This window comes from Pinus tabuliformis, chromosome J, assembly GCF_031772625.1.
Source record: "Pinus tabuliformis cultivar Carrire ecotype Pingquan chromosome J, CPIR1, whole genome shotgun sequence".
In the NCBI taxonomy this organism is placed as follows: domain Eukaryota; kingdom Viridiplantae; phylum Streptophyta; class Pinopsida; order Pinales; family Pinaceae; genus Pinus; species Pinus tabuliformis.
Genome location: NC_142295.1, coordinates 107,896,659 through 107,920,864, shown reverse-complemented (window position 1 = coordinate 107,920,864; position 24,206 = coordinate 107,896,659). Strand labels below are relative to the sequence as shown.

Sequence of the window (24,206 nt, the reverse complement as noted above, 5' to 3'; positions counted from 1 at the left end):
TTTTATGCTAATGGAAAAACCTGTGAGCAATTTATGAAACCAACGTTTCGGACCAGCTAGGTGAGTCCATCTCATTGCCCTGATGATGGACTCACCTAGATGGTCCAAAACGTTGGTTTCATAAATTGCTCACAGGTTTTTCCATTAGCATAAAAAATTCTGCCAACCTGTATGGAATCTCTCTTTAACACCAATAAAAAAATTTGTCCCATCCAATTTGGATTTGATTTTCTTATTCATTCGATGAATTATAACTTCCTGTAGTAAATTTATAACATCTTGTAGTTTCCTGTAGTACTCTTCCAATGTGTATATACTTGCCCAGATTTGCTCAAAAATATTGGTTTTGGTCCCTTAGGGTTGAATCATGACCCCTAGGCTCTAAATCAATGGTTGAGGAAGAATAAACACCAATTAGGACATGCCTTTTTACAATGTAGATTAGGCCTATTTATTTGAATTCATGCTCTTAGGATTTCAATTACAATTGTCGTTCTTGCTTAGGATTAATTTCTTTTCCAAAGTAAAATTTCCATTTATGAAATTAGTTTAGGATTTGATTTCCTTACATTCACTCCAGTACATCATGACATCAAAGGAAGGACACATTGTATGCTGCACATATAGTGTTGATACCTCTTAAGTTTGTATGAACCCCGGGTTGATAATTAAAGTTGGTAGCCTTGGGAGTTGTAGCATTCTTGTCGCAATACCGAGGCTCATCACTTTTTGACGCCGTTGTTGAGGAGTTGTAAAAGTATGCATTTTTTTCTTCCCTAGTTGATTCATTTGTTTTAATTTCTACAAAATCAAAAAAAGATTTGCATTAGGCATATCTCATTTCAAAAACAAAAATTGCATTTCATTGTCATTCTTATTCAAAAGAAAAAACACTTCACCAACAACAACCCCCCCATTTGATCACGTGGTGTAGTAAGAGCCACATCACCATTCATTTTTTCATGTAGAAGAAGAAGAGGTGACAGATAAGGTAGAAGAAATGGTTGGAGATGATGAAAATGAAGAAGATCTTCTTGGATTTCTCATTCAAGATACTGATGTCAATGTGCATATGAAGAACACCCCCTCCATGTTTCCTTCCAAACTTCCATGGTCTAAGGTCAAAGGAGCTAGAAACCTTTCTCTTTGAATTTGAAATCCTTTCTAGATATTATGGTTACTTATTAAACACTCAAAAACTAACATTGTTTCTGGCAACATTGAAGGATAGAGCTCTTAAATGGTTCATGAGTTTAGGGACTAATCCAAAAGATCATGGAATGATATGAACAAGATATTTCTAGAAAAATATAAAGATCATGATATTAAGGAAGAAATCTTTAGAATGAATCAAAATGAAGATGAGAGCCTTGAGGATCTAATAAAGAGGTTCATGTATAACATCAAGAGGGAAAAACTACATCATTTAGGATCTAACACACTAAAAACCCTCTTACTTAGAACAATTAGGGATGAGTGGATTGATCTCCTTGATCTCATGGCTAGAGGATATGTATACCAAATATCATTTGAAGAAATTTGTGAAACATGCAAACACATATCAAGAGGAAGGGCAAGAGTAAGTAATCAACATGAAGATCGGTAATTCAAGCTAAACTTGGAAATGTGTTTGACTTTAAAACAAAAATTCTTAGCAATCTAACCAAACAAGTAGAAATGTTAGGAATACAAAATGAGAAAAAAGAAGATTTTGGTATTTGTGTTGTCCATGCAAAATCACATGATGTTAAAGTTTTCCCCTCATTACCAAGGTTGAAGGCAGTTTACCAAGGGGACAATGGAGCAAGTCAATTTCCAATGCAGTTATGTTATGTAGCTCCAAGAGGACGATGAAAGGCTATTCAACCTGATATGATGCAAGAGGCTAATTTAAAATTTCAAGCTAATGCACATCCATCTCAAATTAATTGTAACACACCCATTCCTTGGAAACCTTGGCCATCTCAAACCCAAAATCAATCTTAGCAACAAGGTTGACAAGGAACTTATGGGAGCCATCCACAATATCCTCAATATTTTCCTCAATATCATCCATACCCAAGTCCATGTTATATCTACCATTCACCTCCACCACAACCACAATCCCAACCACATCCATCTCAAATATCCACTCCCACTAAACTACCTATAACGCCATTTCCAAACCCACACAATGAAGTAGCTCAGCCCACTTACAATGTTGAGATACAACACTTCCAAACATCTCCTCTTGATCTAAATGGTATTCATCTTACCTCATGAAGAGTATCACAAAAAAGAGATTCTATTGATATCATTGAAGGACAACATGCAGAAAAACAATATTCAAATGAGAAGACCAAAGGATCATGGGTTTCACTTGATGAAGAGTACACATTAGAATCATATATTGGGAAGGTGCTCTCATGTTTACCATCAGATCCTCTATGTGTTCAAAAGAATAATCAGAAAAAAAATAAGAAAATTTGAATTTCATGGAAGAAGAAGACATCCAAGATGATCCAAATCAGCAAGTGGACCACGGCCATCACAACTATATTGAAATATGGTTCCAGAAAAGTGTTAAGTTGCAACAACACACTCTTCTTTGACAATTCCGAATCTCATCTCAATCAAAGCATTTGGTCTCTTGTATTCAGGTACATGTCAAAGAATTCATTTCAAGCTACACATCAGTTTATATGTCATCTTGATGTGTACATGGCTCCATTGGAATTATTCTTATACTTGAAAGATATTTTGTTTTTCAAGTAGATTATGGTAGAAAAAATAATAATAAAAAATGAAAAATAAGAGGAAAAAAAAGATCCTAGGTGAAAACCTCCTTTGAGGCGACTAGTAGGCCTAGAGAAAAAATAAAAATAAAATAATAAAATAAAATAATATATATATATATATATATATATATATATATATATATATATATATATATATTCTCCATGTATCTCTCTCATGAATTCAGGTGTTTCCAACCTCTGCAAGAAACAAAAACAAGTTAGCCACCAAAAGAAAAGTTGATCAAAAGCCTAGTCAAAGGAAGTCAAACTTGGACTTTCTCCTCCTTTGCTCAGATGCTCCAAAAGGACCAAGGCCATGCCAATCCATCACCCTCATCTATTTCCACCATCCACTCATCATTCCCAAGCTTTTACCACTCATTTTCATTGTTGTCCTAAAATGCTACAGGGAGATCTTGTAGTTACTACAGGAAAAAAAATACATAGAGAAGAAAATTATTTTTGTCATATCTTGAAAACCATGCATCTATTTGCCAAGTTGTTTCAAGGGGAGATGCATATGGATGATAGTAACATTCCCAAGCAATTTCAACAAATTCTGGTGCATACATTTCGAGAAATTAACCTCCATCACCTACAACCATTTTTGAATTTTCTCGATATTCGTGCATCCATTTGAAAATTTGTTTCATGGGGAGATGCATATGGATGATGATAACATTCCCAAGCAATTTCAGCAAATTCCAATGCACAGTTTTTGAGAAATTGACCTCCGTCACCTACAACCATTTTTAATTTTTCTCAAGATTCCCTCCATTGGCCAATATTTTTGTAGGGAGGTGCATAAGAATGATGGCAACATTCTCAGAAAATTTTAGGTCAATCCATTCTACCATTTGGGAGATATGAACAAAACAAGTTTACTATAGAAGGTTGTCCTGAATTACTACAGGAAGATCCTATAGTACTATAGGGTGGCCGAAAAGAAGCTACAGGAGACAATCTGATTGGAGAAAGGGGTCAAAAGGTCATGTATTGTTTAGGTAAGGTTGATATAGGTCCCCCAACACCACTTCATCAGTCATCCACTCCATCTAACCAAACTCCATCTTCAAATTCCACTTTGCCTCACATGAAAAAAATAAAAAATAAAAATTATCATCAACTTTTCCACCACCTACACCACCTGTTGATTTTGTTAACCCTCTCCTTATACCTCCTATGAATTTCCATCAATCCCACATGCATAAATGAGGACTCAAAGAGGAATTAAATGACTGCTACAGGAAGAGGATTCCTCTTGTAAGCAATCTGCATAGTTACAACAGAACTCAACATCAATTCTTTTTTCACTCACACAACAGAAGATCTAGCCACATTGAGCAGCATAAAGCCATTTCTAAAGATTGAAAAGGCGGCACACCCTCCTTAGGAAACAGTCCATCCACTTCACCAACAAAAGATTGAACACTGGAAAGAAAATTACGCACAACAACCTTATCAGTCAAAGAATTGGCAAGTTATGAAGACATGTGCAGAAGCAAGCAAAGAAAATTAACACCTCCTTAGAAGCATGGATCGATCATTAACTCAGCAGCAGCATGCATGCCTCTCTAACAACCATCTGGTAGGTACAGGTATGCAATATTCTTGACCTCTTCTCTTGATCATATCATAGTTAGAAATTTGTTGTCAATGCATGAGAGGTGAGGTTTTATAAAGATATGGATGGGTTAGCAGTCTCATCTACCCTCAACTAGTTATTTGTAGCTAACTGCCTCACTCATGAAATATGGAAAAGCCAAATTAGGAAGGGTTATGATTTTGAGGAGTGGGAACAACAATTAAAAGAGGAAAATTGTGCAAAGGCCAAGTCACCAAAGCACTCCAAACCCTCCATCCACTTCATATCCAATATCTATTCATCATTCATCTATCCCATTTCATAAGAAAATAATTAAAAAATTTCAAGAACAAACCCTACACTCTGTCTCACCCTGAATATTTCTTGAAAAAACACACAGAGCACATCCTCCCAATTTTCACAAACCTCCACTACTACTTTTGAGCCCTAGCATCATCCTCCAAACCCTCTACATCATTTCTCATCACTCCCATACAGTTAAAAGACCCTGAAAGAGAAGGAATGACTACTACTTGAAGGCAAAATGTTGCTACAAGAAGGAAGAAAGGAACAAATTGTGATAAAAACCAAAATGGCGGTGCCTAAGAGAGACCTAATCAAAACAGAGAAATCCAAAGCCCATTAGGCAATCATCTAGGCCACAAAAGATAAGAAGAAGACAAAAAAAGACAAGAAGGAATTCACCATAAAAATAGAACTCAAACTGCAATGATGAAAAGAGGCTTTCCAAGGGGTCTCTAATCTCTTTCTAGCTTTCGTCCAAGGCCTAAAAGATGTTATAGAAAGGGGATAAAGGCATGGAAAATTTGGTCAAAAATGGAATTAAGGGGCATGGAATTCACGTTGACGGCCTAACCTAGGCTTAGACTATCATTTCTGCTCAAAACAAGTTTAAACATACTGCTATAGGAGTTACTACGAGAATTACTACAAGATGTCCTAGTTTACTACAGGATCTCATCTAAGGGGATTTTGAGGATTCCAGAGGTGTCCAAATGGTGGAAAAAAGTAGCAAGAGATTGGAAAAGGATGTGGAAGATCTTGCCAAACTGAAAAATCTTAAATAACCCATCTTGCATAAGGTGAAAAAGGTAGGAATGTACAAATCAGGGAGGCCACCAGGGCCAGGAATGAGGCACAATGAGCTCACTAAGTTTCTCGGAAGATGAGAAACACTTTCAGCAAGGGGGTATGATGGGCCTCCAAATTAGACATAAATTAAGGCCCGTCTAACCATCCTTTAGCACATTAAACCTCTCTTTTTGCATTATATAATGTATTTTTAACTTTAATATGTTCATTAGGAAGGTTTCTGGATAATTGCATATTTGTGACTAATATTATTTATTTTTGTGGAATATTGTGAGAATATTGGGTAGATTATGAAGATTTGGAGGAGTAGATAATTTAGGGACTTGCCCCCTACTACAGGAGGATCAATATTAAATAATGAATCAAGAATATGTTTTGAAATTATTGCACATATTTTGGAGCTCCAATGATTGAGAAAATCTAGGAATGTGTTCCCTGTTATTTAATGCAAATTCCTAGTACTGGGAACCAGATCCACTATTTGAGGGATTTTGGTTGCGAAATCTTCCTAATTTCATGGAGAATTCTTCCCAATCATTTTGTATAAGTACCAAGTCAAATTTTCCTCTAGGGGTTGATTTTTCTTAGTCTTCCTGTGGAGATAACTCGTATTTTTGCTACTTCACTTTCATTTCTTGCATGGATGTAATTATATTGATGGAAATAATGAAGATTGGTGCCATGTTAAACTTCTAAATATTGGTCTCCTTCATAGAACTCTGAGTTTCCTTGGGCTTGTCCATCCCAGGAGCCTTAGAGCCCTTTTGTATCATTTACTTTTCTTCCTTTCACTTCTTATTCACATGCATCGCTTATTTTGTTTTTTTCTATTTTTGCATTTAGTATTAATGATTTCTTGTTGTAGGATTGGGTTAAATGGTTCAAGTAAGTTATTTTGCAGGGTCACAAGCATCATTTCATAATAGGAACAACTTTGGAAGGTCATATTAATCATTGAGCTACTTGGATTAGTTTGTTTATTCCCAAATCTAGATTTCTGGAAGTCCCTTGTGGCAAATAACAATAAATTTCTGTTATTTTTTAGAGAATTCTAACAAGCTTCAATCGAGTTGATTCCACTTGAATTATATCACAAAAACATCATAGTTAGAAACAAAATTTACAATTTTCACTTAATTAGGTTAATCATTTGATAGATTTACTAGCTCACTAGTTCTCAAATTTCTAGATTTTGGACTATTAATTTTCTGCTATTTTTTAGTATGGGTTAACAGAGGTATTTTTGAGTGATTCCACTTGGAATGGAGACCTAATACATCCTATTAAATAAATAAAAAATTCCCATCCAATTTGGATTTAATTTTCTCAGTCATTCGATGAATTATAACTTCATGTCGTAAATCTCTAACATCCAGTATTTCTTGTAGTACTCTTCCATGTGTATATACTTGCCCAAATTTGCTCAAAAAGATTGGTTTTGGTCCCTTAGGGTTGAATAATGACCCCTATGCTCTAAATCAATGGTTGAGGAAGAATAAACACCAGTTAGTACATGTCTTTTTACAATGTACATTAGGCTTATTTATTTGAATTCATGCTCTTAGGATTTCAATTACAATTGTCGTCCTTGCTTAGGATTAATTTCTTTCCCAAAGTAAAAATTCCATTTATGAAATTAGTTTAGGATTTGGTTTCCTTACATTATCTCTAGTACATCATAACATCAAAGGAATGACACATTGTATGTTGCACATATAGTGCCAATACCTCTTAAGTTTGTACAAACCCTAGGTTGATAATTAAAGTTGGCAACCTTGGGAGTTGCAACATTCTTGTTGCAATACTGAGGCTCATCAATCAATATGGAAATTAACCGTGCTCAACCATGGTCCACCATGCTTATTTTAGTGTTCATAATATTTATCTAAGGTTTTATATACCTTGGGTTTATAATTTTTATCCCATGGGTTTATAATATCAATCCCCGGGGTTTAATTTTATTCCCTTATATTTATAGTCTGCTAGGTTATAGTATTGATCCCTAGGGTTTATTGTTCCCTTGGGTTTATAATATCAATCATGGTAAACTATGGTCAACCATGGTCAACCATGGTCCAATGTCGCACTGTGACAAATATTGTCTTAATATGATAATCAACCATGGTACATTGTCGCATTGTGACAAAGATTCTCTCGATTTGAAATTAATGATGGTCAACCATGGTCACCCATGGTCCAAGGGTTTATAATATTTGTATTATAAACCCAACGACATGATATTATAAACCCAAGGGGTTAATAATAAAACCCCAAGGGATTATAAACCCAAGAGAATAATATTAACTCAAGGGATAATAAGCCCAAGGGATTATTACTAAAAACCCTAGGGTTTATATTCCCTTGGGTTTATAGTATTAATCCCTTGGGTTTATAATATCAATCCCTTGGGTATATTGATCTAAGGGTTCATATTCCTAGGGTATAATATTATTCATAGGTTTATAATATTAATCCCTTAGGTTCAATATAAATCATGGTCAACCAAGGGTTTATATACAATGGATTTATAAACATGGTTGACCATGGTTGATTTTCATTTTGAGACCATCGTTGTCACAATGTGACGTTGGACAATGGTTGACCATGGCCAACCATGTTTATTAGAGGGTATTTAATATCTTAGGGCTTATATACCTTGGGTTTATAATATTAATTCTGTGGGTTTAATTTTATTCCTTTGGGTTTATAATCCCTTGGGTTTTATATTAAAAAGTCAATGGTATAATATTCCGAGGGTATAATATTATTTATAGGGTTTGTAATTAATATTAATCCCTAGGGTTTAATATTATTCCCTGGGGTTTATAATTCCTTGGATTTTTAGTATTAAACCTAAGGGATTATAAACCCAAAGGAATTAATATTATAAACCCAAGGTATATAAACCATAAGATAAATATTATAAACCCTTGAATAAATATGGTTGATCATGGTCAACCATGGTCCAACATTGCATTGTGACAAGGATTGTCTCAAAATGAAAATCAACCATTGTCAACCATGGTCAACCATGTTTATTTTAGGGTTTATAATATTTTTCTTAGGGTTTATATACCTTGGGTTTATAATATTAATCCCTAAATTTTAACATTATTCCCTTGGGTTAATAGTTCCTTAGGTTTTTAGTGTTAATCCCTTGGGTTAATATTATTGTCTTTGGTTCATAATCCCTTGGGGTTTTAGTATTAAACCCTAGGAATATGAACCCTTACATTAGTAAACCAAAGGGATTCATATTATAAACCCAAGGGTTAATACTAAAACCCCAAGGTATTATAAACCGAAGGGACTAATATTATTAAACCCAAGGGACTAATATTATAAATTTAAGGTATATAAACCCTTAGTTGACCATGATTTATATTGAACCTAAGGGATTAATATTATAAACCTATGAATAATATTATACCCTAGGAATATGAACACTTAGATTATTATACCAAGGGATTGATATTATAAACCCGAGGGAATAATAAACCCAAGAGATTAATACTATAAACCCAAGAGAATATAAACCCTAAGGTTTTTTAGTAATAATCCCTTGAGTTTATAATCCCTTAGGGTTTTAGTATTAACCCCTTGGGTTTATAATATCAATCCCTAGAGTTTATATTTATATTAGATAATTTTAAATTAAATAATAATAAATAAAATTTAATATTAAATAATAATGGTAATTATAATGATAAAAATAATATTTTTATTGCAATAATATTTTTTTGTAAATACAAATAGTGTATTTATCAATGGTAGATACAAATTAATCATTTGGCTATATCAACCACATTAACATTTTTAATGTGGTTGTGCTCTATATATGAAGTATCTATAAAATAATTGTTAAACAATTGTTACACATTTCAAAAGTATTTGGATGAATAATTTTTTTTGGTTATTGGAACATAAAGTTTTCAATAAGATGCAATGATAATAATTGGTAGTGACGAATATTAAAAAAAAAATATATTGAAACCTTTCAAGAGTTTTGGGATGCTAAATTAACTCTCATTTAAATGGATATTATGGAGAACAATATTATGAAAAACAATGGGTGTGGATGGATATAAAGATTTTATTGCAATATTTTAAAAGTCTTTTGTATATTGATTTTTCTTTAAAAAAGAAATATCAAATCTTTAATTTTTTTTTGAATAAAATATTAATCTTATCTCCAAGATTTACAGAGAATAGTTGACATAGATGGAATAAATAACTTATTGTGGTTTTTCAAAAATTAAACTCAACCATAATACACTTTTAATGATTCATGTAAGGATGTTTCATCTTGGTTCATCATGACATTTGGAATGCCCATGCTCCACACTTTTCCTATTTTATTTAGTTTTTGTAATTTTTAATGATCATTATCACCCATCAATTTTTTTTTTTTTTTTGCATAAACTCAAGATTTATGTTTATACCATGAATAACGTAAGAATTGAATATATTTTCCCATGGTATTAGTGAAATCCCAATGAAATGCATTTCACTAGACTTAATAGAGCACACGCACCTTGTTAATGGGAAAATGATTGAAAATTACAATTTATTAAAGATTTTATTGAAAATTGCAACTTATTAAAGATGATTTGAACAATTAAGAGAAAGAAAAAGTAAACCATGAATTAAAGATGACTAAACGTTTTCTAAAGGCACAAGAATATTTTAATAATAAGCGATCATATTACAATTTCTCCTCCTTTGTATTGAGAATTGCAATTTATTAAAGATTATTTAAGCACTTAAGAGAAAAGAAAGGTAAACTAGGAATTAGACATGACTAAACTTCTTATAATGGCATGAGAATTTTTTAACAATAAGAGATCAAATTACAATTTCTCCTCCTTTGTATTGAAAAAAACAATTTATTAAAGATTATTTAAACAATTAAGAGAAAAGAAAGGTAAACCAGGAATTAAACATGACTAAACGTCTTCTATAGGCACGAGAATTTTTTACCAATAAGAGATCAAATTACAATTTCTCGTCCTTTGTATTTGATGTGAGAGAAAAAGCACGTACAAAGTCTCTAACTCATTTTCAAAGTGATCTCCTTCAGGACATGAAAGGTATAGATATCCAAATTAAGAGTTGGGAAGAAGGTATTGGGATACTTCAAAATAATCTCAAATATTCTCGCGCTCTTATAATATTGGATGATGCATATCATCTCCATCAATTGAATGCTTTATTGCCAATTAAGCATATCCTTGACCCCATGACCTTGATTTTGATTACTTCTCATGACAAGCATGTACTTAGAACTCCAAGAATAACAAACTCATCAGTTTATCAGCTAAAAGGCCTCAATAGACCATGCTCTTTAGAGCCTTTCTACTGGCATGCCTTCTTTCAGCCAAATCCACCACTAGAATTCAAAGATCTTGTAGATGGGTTTTTAAAGGTCTGCGATGGTTTGCCTCTGTCATTGGAAGTGTTTGGGGCTTTGCTCTATCAAGAAGATGACAGCTCCTACTGGAAAGAGAAACTGAATGGACTTGAGACGCTACCTCTTGACATACAGGTGAGACTTAAAATAAGTTTTTTTTTTCTTAGAAGAAAAAAATGCTTCCCTTTCATTAGTAAAAACAAAAAGAGAGTACATAATTCATGAGATGGTTTTTATACTTCTACTAATTCCCCTATATCTCCCAAATGTTACATATATGTTTGAATTATCACTATAATCATATTTTTACCACTTTCATGGCAAGTGTCATTATATCCTTACAAAAAGAGCTTTTGCCAAGCAAAAAGCAAGTGTCTTTATACAAAAAAACATTAGCAAGCTGCAAAAGTAAACTAAGACAGAGTTTGTCCATAAGTTCAACAATCCCTTTCTTCCAATTGTTCCTAGGAATGTAAGAAGAATCCAACATCAATCAATACATCCTCTTCATAAGTAGTGAATTGGATCTTACTGACATCCTTTGTGATTCCTCTTTTTTAGAGGAGGTCGGTGATCTGATTTTGCTCTTTGTATATGTGACCAAAAGCAATGTGATGAAAGGAGATTACCAGTAGTTGAGTTATCCTCATCCAGTTAGCTAAGATGGGAGGATTAAAAAGTGTGTATTCCTTAACTCGATGCCCTTCACATACCCATATATCATAATATCCTCAAGTCCCAACCATTTTGCACATGTGATAACTCCCCATAGGACAATGATTTCAGCCCTACTATTTGTCCCTTGTCTACCCTCCCATCAGAAATGGAAATATTTTCCTGATTCCGTGACAATGATTTCCCCACACCCACATTTCCTATTCTCACAAGCCCCATCAAAATATCCCATAGGAAATACCTTTCCAATTTCTCAAAGTTTGATCTTTCGAATCGATTTCTTTTTTATTGCCATTCCTGGTTTCGAGAAGAGGGCCACAAAATTGATGACAACATCCCTTACAACAACAAATTTATGGTCAAAGATAAGATCATTTTGGCATCTCCAAATGGACCAAATGATGAATAAGGGTAAGGAGTAATGTTGTGACCGAGAGTAGATCCAGTAGGATAAGCTTGTTTTCAGTGTGAGAGGAGTCGGACAATGTCCAATGCCAATTTCATCCATTACACCATCCCAGACCGTAATAGAAATCGGACATTTAAGAAATAGGTGATCCACATCTTCCTCTGGCTGATTGCATAGCAAGCATATACCAGGTCCAATAAAGCCCCTTTTTAGTAGGTTATTCCAATTAAGGATGCGGTCATGGATCGCCAACCAACCAAATCATTTAAGTTTATGACAAATCCTCCATTTCCAAGATTCCTAAAGCCACATACAATATTCGAAATCATTCTCATTCCATGGAATTTTGTGATAAATCTCCTTTACCATCGGTTGTCCCTTCTTCTTTTTCTCATCCCAAATCAATTTGTCTACCTGAGTGATAAGATAGATGCCCGAAGCACTTATATGAGCAATGTAATTGTCCCATTCAATGGCCAGATCCCCCTGTATACCAATCTCATATGATTTATTCCAAGTCTATTCTAGATTGATTAATAATTGATTATGATGGATCCCCTGTAAATAGAAGATACCTACTTCATGAAGAGTTGTGATTAGAGGGGACGAAAGAGTATGATTCCCGTCAAAACCCAAAAGTGCATCCAGTGTGATCTCAACGGTGGAGCCATTCCCAAATTCCTATCACAAAAAGGTCAGCAGCCATTGAAGATTATCCTGCATACATCTCCAGATGAATGATGGGAAATATCTAGTCCTTGCTCCACCTCTGATCCAAAAATTAAAATGTTGACTGAACATATATTTCTTCCTTTCGATATGTGACTAGATGCTATCCTCTACCATAGCCCTCCATCTATTCTTAATTATCAATGCGAGATTGAAATTGTGAGTATCAAGAATACCCCATCCACCATCCTTAATCACCCTAGTGAGATCTTTCCATCAAACAAGGTGGATTTTTTCCTCTTTCATGATTCCAGACCACATGAACCTGGCCATTATTGACTCTATCTTGTGAATGACCGCCATAGGAAATTAGAAAATGTGCATCCAATATACAACAAGGTTTTGGAACATAGATTTAATCAAGGTAAGTCGCCTTCCCATCGATAACCACATAATCATGATCATATGTCTTGTCTTTCTTATGATTGAAATGTGAACTTTGCAGCCACCCCTGTAGTTGTGGGAGTTACATATTGTTGCTCCATGGATGCCACAAATTGAAATTTCTCCAGACATATTATGGAAATTCGAGACTGACCACCCTGACGAGGAGGAAGAGGAGGGGCGGAAGATGGTGGATTTGGAGAGGGGTGTTTTATCAGATGGTCTTTTCTGTCCAGAGGAGCGCTCATGGTGATATTTTTCGAAACAAGCGGTTTTGTGACTTAGTAGATTCATAATTATATAAATTATGAATGATAAGATTATAAGCATGTTTATCGATCACTGAAAGCTTGATTAAATTTACAAAGGATAATTATGTTTGCATTTCATAGCACTTTATTATTATAAAAATAACTTTTTATCAAATTCAGGAGATTGTTTTAAAATTATTTTATATAATAATGTTCTAATTTATTCATTTTCCCTTTAATTTAAATATTAATAAAATTTAAATTTTTTGATTAAAATATTTAATTTTCTTTTATATTTTAATTTTTCAAAAATATTACAAAATTAATTTTATTTTAAAATATTATATTTTAAGCCTTACAAATTAATTATATTTTCAAATCTTATATTTGTTTTAAGGAATTTATCTATTGTGTTTATTTTTCATTGTATTTCTGAATTCGAGCTCGTACTAATATATGTTTTATTTTTGTTCACAACGTTTTGGATACACCCCTGCTAGTTTCTCTATTTAGGTGTTATTCTTAGATATGACCATGATGTAATCTCACCAATATCGAACTTAAGGAAAAAAATTATGTCTTATTTTTCACATTTACTTATCATTTTTTTTTGTATATTGAGAAAAATTTGTAATAAAGACAAATTTCATTTGATATCCTTTCCAATTATAACCTCTAAATGCTTTAATAAACATAAGTAAATAAAAAATATTTGAACATAAAATGTTTTGATACATAATACTATATTAATCTTTTTATACATAACATTTCATTATCATCAATTAAATTCTATTTGAAAGATTTCCAATTAATTTTTTTTATTAAATAATTATTTATGTTTTAATGATTTTCTTATTAAATTAAAAAAATAAGTAAATTATTTCCATTAATTTTATTTAATTATTTAAAAGAATGTTTAGTTATTTTAATGGAGTGGTCTACGGAGCTAGAGGAATTGCCCGAACGGCTAAAAGTGGCCCGGGCAAAAAAAAAAAAATCAAAAAATCTTGTAGAGGTAGTGTTTGAATCATGTTTTTGATGGTGGAAATGGATTCAGTACTATCAAAAACTTCTAAGACACCTAAAATTATGAAATTTGACAGCTTTTACTTGGATTTACAAAAATTTCTACCATATTTTTTCAAAATATAAACGAAATTTCTATAACTTTTAGGACAAAAAAACATAATTATTAGACTATGGATTTTTATTGGTTAGAACCTTTGTTTTTCAAAATGAGATAACATTAATTAACAAACATCGTATTCTTCGCTCTTCATGAAATAGTTACTATTAATAAAATTGATTTTTTCAATTAATTTAATTGTTATTATTTATAAATATAATTTTGAAAAGTACTAAAATTTAATATTCTTTAATTTTTTATTTATTTTATTTCTTTTCATTATGTATTATAGATAAATGAATTTTTTTTGTATGTTATTATCTTGCCCAAAAAAATGTAGAAGATTAGGTAACTATTTGGAACAACTAAAAGATTACAAAAATTTAGCTTGTTATCCCTAAAACAATCAAAACTGTTAGATTATAGTAAGCTATTGAAACTAACAAAAATTAATCTTGATGCTAAACATAATAAAGAACATCAAATATCACGTAAATTTCGAGGAGGTAGAAGCATCCACATCAATGAACAATTGGTCCGCTGGACTATCTGAAGCAGTAGGGTCTTTGTTGCATAGGATGGTTGCTTCTATCTGGCCTAGTCATTTCTCCATGGCTTCCAATTCTACCTTAAGCTCATCCATCATACCCAAGATTTTGTATATTGCATCAATTTTGTCCAGTAACACTACCCAAGAGTGATTTCAGTTGCCAATAGAGGTCCAATTTATCCATTATTGGTATTGGTGTCATATGGTACAACTAATATCTAGAACCGAGTAAGCAATTGTTGCTAACACTTTTGAATTTGAGTGGCATTCCCTTTCTTTGGATATACCCTCCTTAATCTCCCGAAGCTCCTACTAAATTTCAAGAGGAGTTTGTGAGCATAAATGACAAGTTGAGGCTTGGGCTTGAGAGTTCCCATAGGAGGTGCGACTAGTAGAGTCTCTTTGTGTGCAGGCATGTTCACAATGTGGGTTTTAACCCTATACAATTAATTGCCACAAATAGATTCTTAATAAAATAGAAAAGATGCAATGTCAAACACGCACATAAACACAGATTTTATTCTAGAATCCAGAAACCCGAGAAAACCAGCAAGACTTCTCAATATATATATTCCTTTCTACAATGTTTCAATACAACATATATATTTTGCAACATCTATGAACCACTAATCCATTTACCCTAGCTTAGAATATAATTGTAGTTTCTTAATCGAAACTAGAAAACCACCATGCACTACAAAATTGCTTTTAGCAAAACTGCATGTTGAAAATTGTCAAATACATATACCAAAAAAACACCCAATTTTTTTTTTGTTAAACGGCCTTGCAAACCCCCAAAACAAAGGGGGTTTTTTTGTGCATCGCGCATTGAACAATGTGTAGGGATATTTGTGTAAAGAATATAACATATACCTAACACTCTCTCACTTGTTGTTTTCTTTGCATACAAGGGGTCACATTAGTACATGATCAACAATTTAAGGCAATAATCCTCGTTGTTTCTCTACACCATGAGAACTTCTCAATGTTCACATATTTTGTTAATTAATTTGCAACATTCTTCAAGGTGTTAACTTTTTCTAGCAACACCTTGTCTTTAATCATATCTCATACAAAGTGATATCGAACATCAATATGTTTTTTATTTGAATGATAAGTTGGGTTTTTTTCCAGGAAGATTGCACTATGTATGTCACAATCTATCCTTACAATTTGTTGAACCAACTCAATACTTGAACATAATCTCTATAACCATACAACTTCCTTACTTACATGAGTGGTTTCCCTGCATTCAACTTTTGTAGTTGAGAGTGCCACTATATATTGTCTTTTCTCATCCAATCTATGGTTCTTCCAAATAGGTTAAATACATTCCTACTTGTAGATCTTCTGCAATCCAAATCTCCAACCCAATCTGCATCAATAGTGCCATGTATGTCTAACACCCTATTCAATCATTGCATTCCTTCGTAATACAATCCATAGCCAATAGCACCATGCAAACACCTAAAAACCTCTTTACTATTGTCCAAAGCTCCTTCTTGAGTTTGGACATATACCTGCTCAATACTCCCACTGAATACGCAATGTTCGGTGTAGCATAGACCATTGCATACGTCAAGCTTCTAATTAAAATGGCATATGTAATAGGAGACATGTCCTCTTCCTATTCCTGTGTCTTGGGACACTAATCTGCTGATAACTTTACACCTACAAGAATAGTCACCTTCACCAGTTCACATTCTTGCATATTAAATCTTTGCAATATTGTGTTGACATACTTCCTCTGACTTAACCATAGTTTCTTGTTTGCTCAATCTCTTTTAATTTCCATGCTCAAGATAAAAATTTATAACACCAAGATCCTGCGTGTCAAATTTGGAGGGAAACTAAGTTTTCACATCATGGATGATTTTCCGGTCACTTCTAATTAGCAACATATCATCCACATCAAAGACCAAATAAATAACACGATCACCAATTATTTTGAAATACATACAATGATATTCTTTGCTACTTTTGAAGCCAAATCTCAATAGATAACTATCAAAATTTTTACACCACATCCTTGGTGATTGCTTTAGCCCATACAAGGACTATTTCAGTCTACACACTAGCTCTTTTTTTCCTTTCACAAAAAATAATTTTGGTTGCTTCAAGTAGATTTATTCTTCCAAATCCTCATGTAGGAACGCTGTCTTCATGCCCATCTATTCTACTTCAACATCAAAAGAAACAACAACAAATAAAAAAAAAATTGATAGAAGTTAACTTGGAAACAAGAGAAAACATATTACCAAAGTCAATTCCCTCTACCTAGGAATAACCCTTTTCTACTAAACGAGTTTTGTACTTATCTACTTTGTCTTTAGAATTCAACTTATTCTTAGACAACCATTTTCTACCAATTGACTTTCTTCCAACCGACAATTCCGTCATATTTCAAGCCCCATTCTTGTCCAAGGTTGCCATTCTTCAACCATAGCCTTTTTCCAAAGTTTGTCATACTATGAATCCATTGCCTCTATAACAATTCTAGGATCATCATCAGTAATTGAAAAAAGAAAATTTTGAATGGAAATCAGGTGGAGTATACCTTTTTGGTTGTTTTCTTTTTCGAATTGATTTATTTAGTTTTAGTCTGTGGTTCTTCTTCTTATTTTATTTTTTCTATAGAGTCTGATTCATTGTCCTTCAATTCAAACTCTATATTTTTTGGTTCTTTCTCCATTGGCAAGACTTCTTGTTGGCAACATCTTTGAATTATATAAATACAACATCTCAACTATACACAAGCTTATTAGTTTATAGGGTCCAAAGCTTATAACCTTTAAGACCATCTTTATATCCAATAAAGATATATTTTTCAATTTTATTATCCAACTTACGCCTACTCTCCCTCGGAACATGTACATAAGCATCACAACCAAATATTGTAAGATGTTTAAGAAAATGTTTCTTACAATTTCATACATCATGTGAACTATTTTCATTCAATGTTGATGAGGATGATCTATTTAACAAATAACACATAAAGTCCACTACCTTTTCCCAAAATTCTTATTCTAACTGGGCACTGTTGATTATTATCCTTTCTTTCTCCATCAACATCTTGTTCATCCTTTCTACAACTCCATTTTTCTAAGGTGTGTATGGAGTATGTCTTGTGCCTTTCTATACTTCCCTTCTTACAAAATTCTTCGAATTCATTCCCATAGAATTCTCCATTTCCTTGAGCATATCGGGCCCAACAAGGACCCTATTCACTAGATCACTCCAACTGATAGGAGTATTTCAACTCTTCCCATACAATGCCTCAAATGAACTCATCTTTATGGATTCTTGGTATCCAATTCTTGGGCTGGTGTATTACATACATCCTCAACATGTCCTCGAGGATCCTATTTGTCCTCTCTATTTTCCCATCTGGTTATGGATGATATATTGTACTAAATGCCAACTCGGTCCCCCAAACCTACAAATATTTCCCTCCAAAATATTGAAGTGAACTTAGAATATCGGTCTGAAATGATTTTCCTGGGGATACCATGCAGTCTCACAATCTCCTTTATGAAGATTTGTGCCACCTCACTAGCAGAATTCGTGCATTTGACTGCTAGAAAATGAGCCACTTTGCTCAACTTGTTAAAACTACCATGATTACATCTTGCTTCTTGGAGGTTTTTGGAAAACCTATGATAAAATCCAAGGAGATTATCTCTCATTTCCGTTCTGGAATAAGAATGGGCCACAATAAACTTGTTGGATGCTTTCACTTGGACTTTACTTGTTAGCATTTTGTACATTTACCCATAAAATCAACCACTTTTTTCTTCAATTTTGGCCAATAATAGAAATTTTTAATGGCTATAAGGGTATTTTGATACCCTGGGTGGCCTGAATAAGGCTTGACATGAAACTTTTTCATTAGAGCCTCTTCAATTTCACAATATTTGGCACATAAATTCTATTTTTGAACCTAATTAGGTCGTCATTAGTGAGGTGATATTCCTCATCCCCACCATCTTGTAGAAGCTTGTCCTTCATTTGCTAATATTTTTCATCATGTTGTCCTGCATTCTTGACCCTTTCTACCAGGTCCATTTTATAAGAGCTTATAACTACCAGGTGATTCACTTGAATCCTCCTACTAAGAGCATCAACAACTTTGTTTTCCTTGCCTTTAATGTACTTGATTTCAAATTCAAACTCACTAAGTATGGCCAGCCATCTATCCTGTCTTGCGTTTAGCTTGGGTTTCTCAAACAAATACTTGATCCCACTATGGTCTATCATAAGTGTAAATTTTCTACCAAGGAGGTAATTCCTCCACATTTTCAAAGCATGAATGATGGTAGCCAACTCTAGATTATGAGTCACATAATTTACCTCATGCTCATTTAATTTCCTTGACTCATAACATACTACTTGTCCTTCTTGCATCAAGACTCCACCGAGTCCTTCTTTGCAGACATCTGTGCACACCACAAAATCCTTGTCAGGATCTGCAATTCTCAACATTGGTGCATTGGTGAGCAATTGTTTCAATTTCTCTAAGCTTGTTGCACACTGAGTTGTCCGCTCAAATTTATTTTCTTTTCTCTACAATGATGTGATAGAATGGCCTATCTTGGAGAAATTTTTGATAAATCTCTTGTAATACCTGCCCATCCCATGAATGATCCGACTTGCTCCATTATGGCTTTGATCTTTTCAGGATCAACTAATATGCCTTCTTTAGATACAATATGTCCCAAATAATGTATTTTTGACTGGAAAAAGTCACACTTACTGAGATTTACATAGAGCTTATGCTCCCTCAACAATTGTAGCACTGCAACCAAATTTGTTTCATGTTCCTCCTCTGTTTTTTAGTACACCAACATGTCATCAACAAATGCAATGACAAACTTGTCCAAATAGGGCCACAACACTCTATTCATTAAGCACATGAACATGGAAAGGGTATTATTAAGCCCAAAGGTACCACTACAAACTTGTAGTTCCCATATCTTGTCCTGAAAGAAGTCTTGTGAATTTCATCCTCCTTGATCCTTACTTCATGGTATCCTGGCCTCAAGTCAATCTTGGAGAACACTGCTACTTCCCTCAATCGATCAAAGAGATCATCAAACCTTGGAAATGGGTACCTGTTCTTTATGGTTACCTTACTTAATTTCTTGTAATCAATGCATAATCAAAGGGTCACATCCTTCTTCTTCACAATCAATACAGGTGATCCCCATGGAGACACACTTAGCCTTATGTGGCCCTTGTCTAGCATCTCCTTTAGCTGCAATTTTAGCTCCACCAATGATCCAGGTGGATATTGGTGGCCACTTGCCAAGTCCACTTGGACCCCCACCACTGTTTCTTTCAGCTTGTCAGTTTCCTTAACTGTAGCACAGTTTACTATTTTTAGCAGTTTTTCGGGTCCTAAACTTCTGGAGCCATTTTGAGGCCCTAAACAACGTTTTTTGGGAAAACTAGGAGCAACATGGGTCCATGGACTGATGTTGCTCTTCTCAAAGTTGTAGTTCTCGGATAGATCTTTCTAACGAGATACTGTGCGCGTCAAACGGAGATCATATGCCAAAGTTACGACCTTGGGAAGTTGATATACCAATTTAACCAAATGGGGCCTGTTAGAGTCGGTCTTGTCAGTCCTCTGTCAGAGATCAAAACTCTTTCTGCATTTCATTTTTAGGTGTCTCGCTCCATTCACTGAGCTGCATTTTGCTAGGGGCATGCCATAATCTGACGGAAGGGTCTTGTTAGTCATTTCCCCTCATGCTTTGCACCTGCTGGTTTAGGTCTGTTTGTCGAATCAATTTTGAAATCATTCACAGTCCTATTATAATGCCCAATAATGCCAACAGGCTAGAGGGAGGATCAAAATAAGTTTTCATTTCAAATTCTTATCATCAATCTTGCTCAAGGATGATTCCTCTTCAAAACTCTGTTTTGAAGAGGAAATTGTCAAATTAATTGTTTGTAATGAGTATGTCTTTTAAAGTCCTTCATCATGAAGTACTTCAACTGTAGCCTTTGGTCATCCTTTGCCAAGACAAGCTTCCATACCAACAAAAGTTGAAAGCACTTCTGGAAGAACATGCTTACCAAGTCAAGAAAACAAGATGGACGAGAAAAGCTTTCAGTGGGAAAGCATTAACATTGATCAGAACCAAAAGAGGAAAAAGGAGAAATGGCCATTTGATATGCATCCCAAGGATAAACATTCCAACATCAATACAAAACCACCACTGTGGCTTCTTCAGGAACCAGCAGCAAGCACAAGAAATACAGTGAGTGATGCAAGTCAAAAGCCAAGTTGGATGCTAGTTCCAGTTTTCCCTCAACCACAAGGATGGAATGTTGTTGGAGACTCCTTGAGACCAGGTCAGGAATATGTCTCCTCACCCAAAGATATCAATCTACCAGACAAAATGCCAAGTACAGATTTAGAAAGTCTAAACCAAGCGACACAGAATTGTGGATAGACGGGAACAGTGCAAGAGAACTCAATGAGACATCCAAAAGTAACGTTTCAAACGATTTTAACCCCCAAAAATTATGGAGGCACAAATCAGCTTACTCCTGTGGTTTTTACCCAGGGATACCTAGTGGACTTGGTGCGACTATCCCAGTGCTGGGTTTGCAATGGGGTCCTGAAGGACATCGTGCGCTGACTGCTCATGGATTCATTTTCCCACCAGTTAACAAAAACACTGAAGCAGGGGGGCATTTATAAAATGCATGGTGTCCCCCAGGCACATATTTACAGCTTTATCCATATCAGTAGCAAGCTATACAGGACCCTAGATTCTCAGCATCTTGTCCAAGTGGTGATCGAACATCAATGCAAATTACACGGAATGGAAGTCAATGCGATACTCATGTAAGCTCTGCATTACAAGTTGGCCATTTTGGAATCTTTGCAATGTGAAGAACGATAAGGCTACAAAGAAATTTCAACTATTGACGGGCTTGCTGGAAGTCCTGGGCCTGAATCTTCTACTATTCCATCATACAAAGCACTCATTGACATTCCTGTCAAAACAGTGGAAAATGGCATTACACTAGAATCAAGAGATAGGCCGAGGCAGTACAACTCGGAAGGAAAAAACCTCTTCTACTTGTCAACATCAGTTAGAGGATACCCCTGAGCCTCATGCTCATGTCGCAGAGGAGAAAAGGCAAGCTCATGCTAATACATCAAAGTGCAATAATTGCAGCCTAGATACACAGGAAACAGGACATCCAGAAGAGGAAAGTTGTAGAGGTTGCAAAGATGAGTTTCAAGCCACTTAAACAATTCCTAGAGAAGAAACTGCATTACTCGATGAATATGAAAAAAGAGATGTACCCCAATGCAAATCCAGTGAAAGGAATATCTCTTTGATGCAAAGGGAGGATACTTTACATGATGAATGGTCGACTGAACGACGGTTACCTGGTGACCAGAAGAAACCGCCATTTTCTAAGTCAAAATTGTGTTTAGAGAGGCACGGCGCAATGGCTAAGTGGCGCGACGCACTGGGAGTGCACGGTGCATTGGGCGCCTCCACGCAGTGTAGTTTTACATGGGTGCGGCGCATTGGTGCGGTGCGGCGCACACAGCCAGGGCGCCAAAAAATTGCCAAAAACTTCCTTCATCGCAAAAAACACGCCCGAATTTGCACGGATTGGTCCTGATACAAATGAGAATGTACACGAAGTGCTGCAATCTCTAGTTGAAGTCATGCAGCTGGTCGAATTAGATGATCTGAAAGACGTTCTAGTGGGCATTCCTAGTGTTAGTGGTTTATCTACTGAGCAACGCAAAAGATTGACTATTGCAGTAGAGCCTATGACAAATCCTTCTATCATATTCATGGATGAGCCTACCTCAGGTTTAGATGCACGTGCTGCTGCTATAGTAATGCGAGCAGTGCGGAATATTCACCAGCCAAGTATTGACATTTTGAGGCATTTGATGAGTTACTACTAATGAAGCAGGGAGGTGAAATTATTTATGCTGGTGCATTGGGTCGCCATTCAAAGAAACTCATTGACTATTTTGAGGCTGTTCCTGGAGTGCCAAAGATTAAAGACACGTATAATCCTGCAACATGGATGTTAGAGGTCACCTCTATGGATGCAGAGCAGCGCCTTGGTATAAACTTCGTTCAGATTTATGAAAAGTCAACTCTTTTTGGGAAAAATAACGAACTTGTTAAGGAGTTATGTATTCCAGCTCCAGATGCCAAGGACCTTTATTTCCCAACTGACTATGCGCAGTGTGTTTGGAAACAACCTGCCTATGGAAACAATTTTGGGCGTATTGGCGGAACTCTGTTTCCCGTCATCAATTCAAAACCATCTTTATTAAAAATTAGTTTTATTCAAATGGAAAGGAGGCAAAAGAACAATCAAATACCGACAGCCAAATTAGAACAAAGAATATCTACCACAGCAGAGAAATAGGAACAGCTTGCCCATTTTTGTCCTCAGTCATGATTTCATGGGATCTACGTTACATTTTTTGCCTTTTGATTGGTCACCAGAGAAAAACAAGATGTAACGCTGCTCTTTTTTAGAATAGGTGGTTGGCTTTCCAGCTTCTATTAGTTAATGATTAAACAGATCCCCATTTGTGTCGATCTGTTTTCTCACAGATGGATTCTATTTATTGTATTGAAAAATCATTTGTAAAGGGTTGGAGTTTCTGGGAAACGGTGGGAGAGAAAACTCAGCTATTCACTGTATAGTTTGGCCAGGAGATTAATAAAAATGATGCAGCTCTGATTCATGAGATCCCTATGGTGTGAGTTTAGCAATGTGCTTTTTCTCTGTTTCATATGTATCATGTTATTTTTACCATCCATTCATAATCATTTCTAGTTGAATGCTCTTAAGTAGGAAAGGTAGAATCTAGTTTATGCTCTGCCTTGTGAGGCATTCATATTTTGTGTTTCTTCTTCTGTCTGAAAAGGATTCATGTGTATGTCCTTTTTAGCTTTCTCAATGATCTTTCCACTCCATTTTATTTAAATCTGATTGCGAAACCTCCTGCCTACCTTGCCTTGTGAAATATTTTGTATCTTTGATTTAATTTCCCAGCTCATGCGGTCCTGTTGGTCCCATACAGCCCAGAAAATTTCAGTCATTCAATAAATCACATCTTTCATATCTATTTACTAGCCTAAAATCAACATACATTTTGAGTCATCTCAGACCCTATTGCTTATTTTTAC

At 34.7% G+C, this 24,206-nt stretch overlaps 1 pseudogene; it reads left to right on the top strand.

Moving 5' to 3' along the window:
• The first annotated feature begins 22,711 nt into the window (after window positions 1-22,711).
• On the top strand, window positions 22,712-23,348 carry LOC149225761 (ABC transporter G family member 36 pseudogene; annotated as a pseudogene).
• Window positions 23,349-24,206: the final 858 nt, after the last annotated feature.